This window comes from Dreissena polymorpha, chromosome 5, assembly GCF_020536995.1.
Source record: "Dreissena polymorpha isolate Duluth1 chromosome 5, UMN_Dpol_1.0, whole genome shotgun sequence".
NCBI classification, from domain to species: domain Eukaryota; kingdom Metazoa; phylum Mollusca; class Bivalvia; order Myida; family Dreissenidae; genus Dreissena; species Dreissena polymorpha.
Window position 1 is genome coordinate 100,542,055 of NC_068359.1, and position 7,995 is coordinate 100,550,049.

Sequence of the window (7,995 nt, forward strand, 5' to 3'; positions counted from 1 at the left end):
AGCGATGACATCATAAAAATCTATGTAGCCAGGAACAGAGAAAGAATATCGTATGACGTAATTGACAAGCGAATACACGATGACGTGAACAAAATCCAAAGGCAGTGCTGTAGCATAAAACTAAAATATTAAAGTGGCGGTAATGTAAAATTGAATTACTCATAAAACCAGCTTAGGTAATTAAATATTTAAGAATCAAACGTATAAAATGGTAATTCCATTAATGATTTTAAATTTTAAGAGAAGAAATATATAGTAAATCGAATAAAGCCTGTTTGGTCTTTTGAGATAAAACGGTCAAGTACCGTTTTTAATCTATGTGCAATGGAACCTACATATTGTTTGTAAACAACATTAAATAGTGTTAATGGTCGCAAGTTTGTCAGATAACATCTCGGCTTGTTTTCTTTTGGAATAAAAGTTATAATTCCATGTGTTTGTGTTACGGGCAAGGAATTTGTGAAAAAGCATAATGTAGACTTCTCACTATGAAATAGCCTTACTTTTCCCAAATACTGTAAAGAATTCAGCAGTGAATCTTTCAGAACCTGGACTTTTATCATGCTTCATTTTTTAATGTTATGGATACTTCGTCAATATAAAGAAGCCCTTCTTTTGAGTCAAATTGAACTTCATTCAATTTTGGTATATTACTATTATTAAATCAGCTTTTATAACGTATTTGATTTCGTTGTCGTTCTTATTTAATAATGTTTTTTTATAGAATAAAACAGCTTTTTTTAAAATATCGTTTTGCTCTGTAAACTTAGCATCGTGTTCTTATTCAATTAAATATATCGACTTGTTTGTGTAATGAGTTGTTTCGAGCGAGAAAAATAATTTATTTTTTTTCTCCATGTTCTATCCATTTAGCTCTAGAACGAATCAGATGCCCTTTTAGTATATTTTCCCTCACAGTAACAAATTCATTTTAAAGTTTACAAAACTAGCTTCACTTAATGACTAGTGAAGTATATTAATTTTCTTAATTAAAGTAGATTCGTAGTTTTTGTTCTGTTTTGCTTGATGTAATGAGAATGTTAAGAATGGCTTTTTCCATCTAATTTCCATTAGTAAGGTTTAGAGAAATAATTGATCGTTGATAACAAATTGTATGTGCTATTGTGAATATTTACTTCGTTCTCTAAGTTAAAGATAGGGATACCGTATTGATGTTTATTTTGTTATTTTAAATTATTAATTCAGTTTAAATAGTCAATATCCTTTGATAGTTAATTATTGAATTTTCATAGCCCTTTACCATGTATTATATCCTCAAAACGCATTTCTAAGTCGATGATGGAATGATCTAAATTATAAAATGAATCAATAGTAGATTTGCTAATTTTGGATGATTATTGGAAGTAAGGAAAGCATCAAGTCAAGCCTGTTTAATGGTGTTTAACGTCTCCATGTATATTGTTGGATAGTGCTATTAAAGCCGCCCGAGTTGATGCTCGTATATTTTCCCATTTTTGTTATGTGTCGCAAAAATGTGATTATGAGTCAAAATGTGTTTGTATTTATGTAAGATGTGCAACAAATTTGGTCAAAATCGGTCAAGAAATGCCCAAATTCAGTAAAAAGATATGGTTGTTCAATTACTGTGCATGCACATAAATAATCTAGATTTAAACACTCGCGGGTCACATGTAAAACCAAGTGACCATTGCATCATTGTTTAAAACGCCATTTGCATGAATGAAGAATAATCATGTCATTACCCGTTTACAATGGGATAAGAAAACATATAGGACATAGCAGCGTAATGTTTTTGCAGCTTGATTTTTGTCAATATCTATGCATATTTCTCGACAATTTCAATAAACTATCATCAAACTTGATAAAAACTCCATTTGCTTTTAATCCACAAATCGGCCTCATTGAATTCGCTCTGATCCGAAAAATCTTTTTTATGCAATCAGCTTGCATTCTGACTTTTTACGAATATGATATTCAATACACAATGATCCTCGTTTATCCTTTACGACAAAAACATGTTTTATAATCACTTTGCAAAGGCTATCCGTAGACATAATTCTTTTGTAAATTGTTTGTGTTATTTAGTAGTTCTTCTTTGTTTTGAATGCGCGGAAGTGGAAATCACGTGAAATTGGCGCTCACCTTACCTGAAGCGTGCATACGTCGCAGGTTCATAATAGTCTTATGGATTATGTTATATAAATGATAAGGTTTCGTATTGTTGATGATTTTCGCCTTTTTTTACACAATATTTGCGAAAATCAGTATGTTAGAGTTAAGCTTGAGAGAATACTTATCAATTCTGGCCAGTGGAGATAACTGAATTGTTGTAAGAAATATTATCTCGGGCGGCTTTAAGATATCTGAAAGTATCATTTATATTGTTATCTTTGATAATATATTGCATGTTTTTTCTTTCATTATTATTATTGTTGATGGTTGTATGATTTTGGTAATCTACGTTACCATCAATTGCACAATTAAAGTATCCACTTATTTAATATTTATATTTTTGAAAATGTGTTGTTTTTTAAGAGGTCTGTAAAAAAGGGGGGTTTGTCTTTATTGAGCTCGTATAATGTACATAATGCAAATCTGTTTGTCTCATATGTCAAATTCAATAGTAAGTAGTTACAAAGAGAGTCCTTTACTATGTTATTTACTGTTATTGGTTAGTTGTTTTTTTTAACAAAACGCAAATTTCTCTTGAATTTAATTGCCCTAAACTTAAAAAACCCAATTTCATCAAATTTTGAATATATGTTATTTTTCAAATCAGGAGTAAAATGAGTCTTGGAGACGATTTATACGTGCCTGTTTTGTTTTAAAAACACACAAAGACATTTCTATGTTTTTAGTGTTATTTAGGCCTCTGTAGTTGAGTAAATTAATTAAAAAATATCCGTTTATATCCAGCAGAAAATGTGCTGTAAAATATGTATCTCAAAACAAGTATCTTTCTATAATCAACTTCTGCATGTTTAGACACAATCAATTCACAACTTAAACACAAACATACACTATATGAACAAAGAGCAAAATGAACGAAATGGGGCTTAAGGTATCATGAATGATTGTGGTTACAATCAAACGAAGGGAAATATTTATTTAAAAAACATGATTTAACAAGATACACACATTCTTGACATACTTGTATTGTATTGTTTTGGTGGTGTAACACATATGGTGGACATAAACACCTCACATCTGCGTATTCAAGAAGGCAAATTTCTACGCATACTTCTAAGAAATAACTTGTATATTATACAAGCGAAACGAGCAGATCAATTGTTACAATTACACTTGTAACGCTGATTTATTTATTATAATACATTATAATACATTAACGGCTGATTTAGTTTCTATAAATAAAAGTATAGCAGCACAAAATGTAGATTTCAATAAAAGTGCGCATACATTTAAAGTATGCAGGAACGGATCAGTCCAAATTATAAGTGACTTATATAGGTAAATATTGGAAAACATAATCATTTGGTCTAGTTGAACTGAAGTGTAAAATAGCAATACACTGGGTATAAGTTTATTATAATACTGTTTTGATTTTAATCTGTATTTAATAAACATATTTTTAATTATGATTTGTTTAATTAATTGTTTTGTTATTAATATATAAATGCATGCAGCTTAAACATTGTCAAGCATACATAGATAATATATACAAGTGCTTTGGGTTGATTTATTGTAAGAATAATATTACTTCTAATTGTTTATTTTTAATACTGCAATAAAAGCCGCATGAAAGTATGCAACATAAAAGTATGTGTTGGAAAAACAAATAGTCTACATGAATATATTATGGTATAGAATTAAAATACACAGAGGATTTAACACAATCTCATTATACATAATTGGTCTAGTTATTTCAAGGGAAGGGTTTAAGTGATATAATATTTATTTAAATTTTTTAAAAGGAAAGCACACACCATCAAGTTTATCAAATTAAATAGACACACATTTTGTGGAAAATGCAGTCATAAAAGGTTTACGATGAGGAACATAACACTTACGCTTGTACATGTCAACACTCCGACTGGCCGCTCATGCCGTGTTTAGCTATACTGTCTGATGTTTTATATTACATTATGAACATTGTCATATATGTATTATATATACCAAATCTTATACCTTCGTCTGCAACGGTTTTTCCATATACCGCCCCGTTGAAGTACCGTGCAAGGTCATACATCAGCTACAACTTTGATCAATTTTGCGAACTATATTTTCATGAAAATATTCTTCTAGACGGCCTAGTGCTATAAATGCTGGATCTATAAAAACAAGAACGCCACAGAACCCATGTCCAGTGTGTGGGAAAGGAGTGATTCGATCCAGCAAACCCGTTGAATGTTATGACTGTGATAAAATAACTCATATGTATTGTGTGAACAAAAAACTGAATGTAACAGAACAGAAACTTTTCAAATTTTTGTGTAAGTTATGTACCTTTAAATGTTTACCATTTTATCAAACTGTAGATGAGCCACTTTATGAAAATGAGAAATTGAAGACGGATTTCAGTGAATTCAATTTTCATGACTTTAATTCAACTAATTATGACTGTTTAAAAATCGAGGTATTCATTTTGTACATTTAAATGTGCGTTCTCTATTACCCAAACTCCCCGACTTCAAAATTGTGTTAATAATACACAAGTTTCAATTCTTGCCAGAAAAATGGCTTGACAGCACAGTTACAAACTCTGAGGTTTCTTTGGATGGTTTCAGTATTTTACGCTGAGATAGATATAGACATGGGTGTCGGGTATGTATTATATTAAGAGTGATTTGGCTTTCTCAGAAAGAACAAATTTACAAAATGATAATATTTGAGTATGTTGGATAGAACTTTACTTACCTAAAACAAAACCAATATTTGTTACAGCATGCTACAGACCACCGAATCAAAATGATTTCTCGGTGTTATGTCATCTTCTATTATTGACCTTATTCTATGTAGCCATCAAAATAAGATTTTTCAGTCAGGGACACTTCCTTTTGAAGTTAGGGATAACTTACCAATTTTCGTTACTCGTAAAACATAATCATTTGGTCTAGTTGAACTGAAGTGTAAAATAGCAATACACTGGGTATAAGTTAATTATAATACTGTTTTGTAATAGAACCATAATTAGGTCTCTAAAAAATTTCAGTTAAGAAAATTTCCTGAAATTATTACAGGAAACCACAAAGGATAGTATTTTTACTGCCAGTGCTGTGGTGTCTTCTAGGGATAAGTTTAGAAATATTTTCCACACATTTTTAGACTCAGTGGCTCCAATAAAAAGTGTTAGGCTCAAACAAAGGACAGAACCATGGCTTACTTCTGATATTCTTGCGTTAATTAAAGAGCTGGTCGCCTTCTTTATTTGTTCAAAAAATAAAAAATAAAGATTTAATAAGTCCTATTGTAAGTATAGGAACTTGGTTCAAAAAGAAGTAAAAAGAGCTAAATCTGAATATTTAACTGATAAAAGTGAAGAGAATAAAAACGACTCGAAGTCGCGCTCGAACCAATTTAAAGATCTAGGCTATAGCTCCAAATCTTAGTCTTCTGCAAAAGTTGTTTTAAACATAGATGATGAAATCTGTTTTGATAACAACAAGATTGCAAATCATTTTATTGACTTCTTTACTAATGTAGCATCAATGCTCGTGAGCAACCTACCGGCATGTCCAAATATATTAAAAACCTCTTCTAGTATCTTTAAAGAATACTATAGTAACAAGATTCCATCAGAGAAAAAAATCAGTAAAGACTATGTTTATAAAGAACTATGTTCATTATATCCTTCGAAAAGTACTGGGTTAGACAACATTCCAGCACGGTTTATCAAGGATGAGGCAAGTTTTCTAACGATACCCACTACCTATATTATCAATAAATCAATAGCTGATAAAAAAAGTTCCAACAGAGTTAAAATCTGCAAGAGTAAAACCGCTTTTAAAGAAAAATAGCCAGACTGACGTAAGTAACTATAGACCTGTCAGTATTTAATGTATTGATAGTAAGGTACTAGAAAGGTGTGTATAACACCAACTGGAATCTTTTAAGGGGTAAAATAATACATTTTATCAGTTTCAATCAGGTTTTAGAACACATTTTTCGACTGAATCATGTTATGTACACTTAACAGATTTCATCAAATCACAAATTGCTAAAGGGTTATACACAGGCATGATCATGCTTGATTCACAAAAAGCATTTGACACGGTGGATCACACTATACTTTGAAAAAAACTTAAGACCATGGGGGTTCAATCTGTAGAGTGGTTTCACTCATACTTAACAGGGAGAAAGCAAACAATGCATGTAAATAATACATTCTCAGAATCGGAAACAGTAACATGTGCAGTAGCGCATCGTAAGTATTTTGGGACCTCTTCATTTTCTATGCGATGTCAATGAATTTTAAAATAAGTATAAGCAAAGATTGCAAACTACTATTATATGCTTATGATAGCGCTATAATTTTCTCCCATGAAGATCCGAATGTTATAAGTAACAAGTAACAAGAGATGTGTTTGTCAGAAACACAATGCCCCCTAATGCGCCGCTTTGAAGCCACATATTTGACCTTTGACCTTGAAGGATGACATTGACCTTGACGTTGCACAACTCAAAATGTGCAGCTCCATGAGATACACATGCATGCCAAATATCAAGTTGCTATCTTCAATATTGCAAAAGTTATGGGAAATGTTAAAGTTTTCGGACGGAAGGACGGACTGAATGACGGACAGACAAACGGACGGACTGACGGACAGTCAAAAAAATATATGCCACCCTTTGCGGGCATAAAAAATAGGATGTGAATTAGCAAACTGCAATAACTGGCTTGTTAACAACAAGTTGTCTCTTCATATGGGTAAAACAGAATGTATACTTTTTGGAAGTAAACGGAAAATATAAAAGTCTGAAAACTTCTCAGTCACATGTAATAATCAACCTATAAAGTCTCAACAATCGGTGAAATATTTATTTCATGTTCTTGATAACTCCCTGTCAGGTAATAAATTTGCAATCGAAATCATCAGTAAGGTAAATTCCAAACTTTATTTAATGTATAGACACAGCAGTGTACTCGATTTTTACACCAGGAAAACCCTCTGTAATAAATTAATTCAGTTCTTTATTGACTATGCATGTTCGGCCAGGTATAACAACTTGGGGACAAATCTTAAGTCTAAATTACTCAACACAAGGTTGTGCGATTCATTTAAAATGTTCCAACAAGAACTACACTGACCTTCTCAGAGTTTCAAAACTAGGAATGTTAAAACTTAATGAAATAGTCTAACAACTGGGTCTAAAGCATGTACATATATTTTTTAACCTGTCCTGTGTACATGAAAGAAAACTTTATGAAGAAATCAGATATTTATAGCTAGTACTCAAGAAAAAGCAAGTGTAATTTAAGTAAAAAAAAATACTTTCTTAACAAGTTTCCTTAGGGTTGAGCAGGGCCGACTGATTTTTTAAGTGTTTAAATATTCCCTTTTTTTGTTTTTTGACGAGTTTACATAATCCAGTGCTCGCTCAAATTGTTAATCGTATATACATTTCACGAACTTAAGATTAGCTAACACCATTATAAACTAATTTAATAACTCTTTAAAATAATATGTTGTACTTAGCTGCAATTTAGTTAATGTGCTATAAGAAGCAGTAATGTGAAGGACCCCATTGGAAATAAGTCACAATACTTTCAAGGGCTTTCCTTGCAGTACATGTCCTTACATCACACTACAATAAACTAATAGTTATCAGTCAAAAATACCAAATTGATAAATGCAATAGAGCTCGAATTCCATCTGAAGTACATAAATGTATCTCAAATTTATACCTCATGAAGTCAATTTAATCTGTGATATATGTGTGCTCAATATATGTGTTTCTTTTACATTAATTAGTTTTTATGCTTCTGTGAAAATTGTAAATGTTATTATTTGACATGTATATGCTGAATCAACCTATTTATCTATCTTATATCGA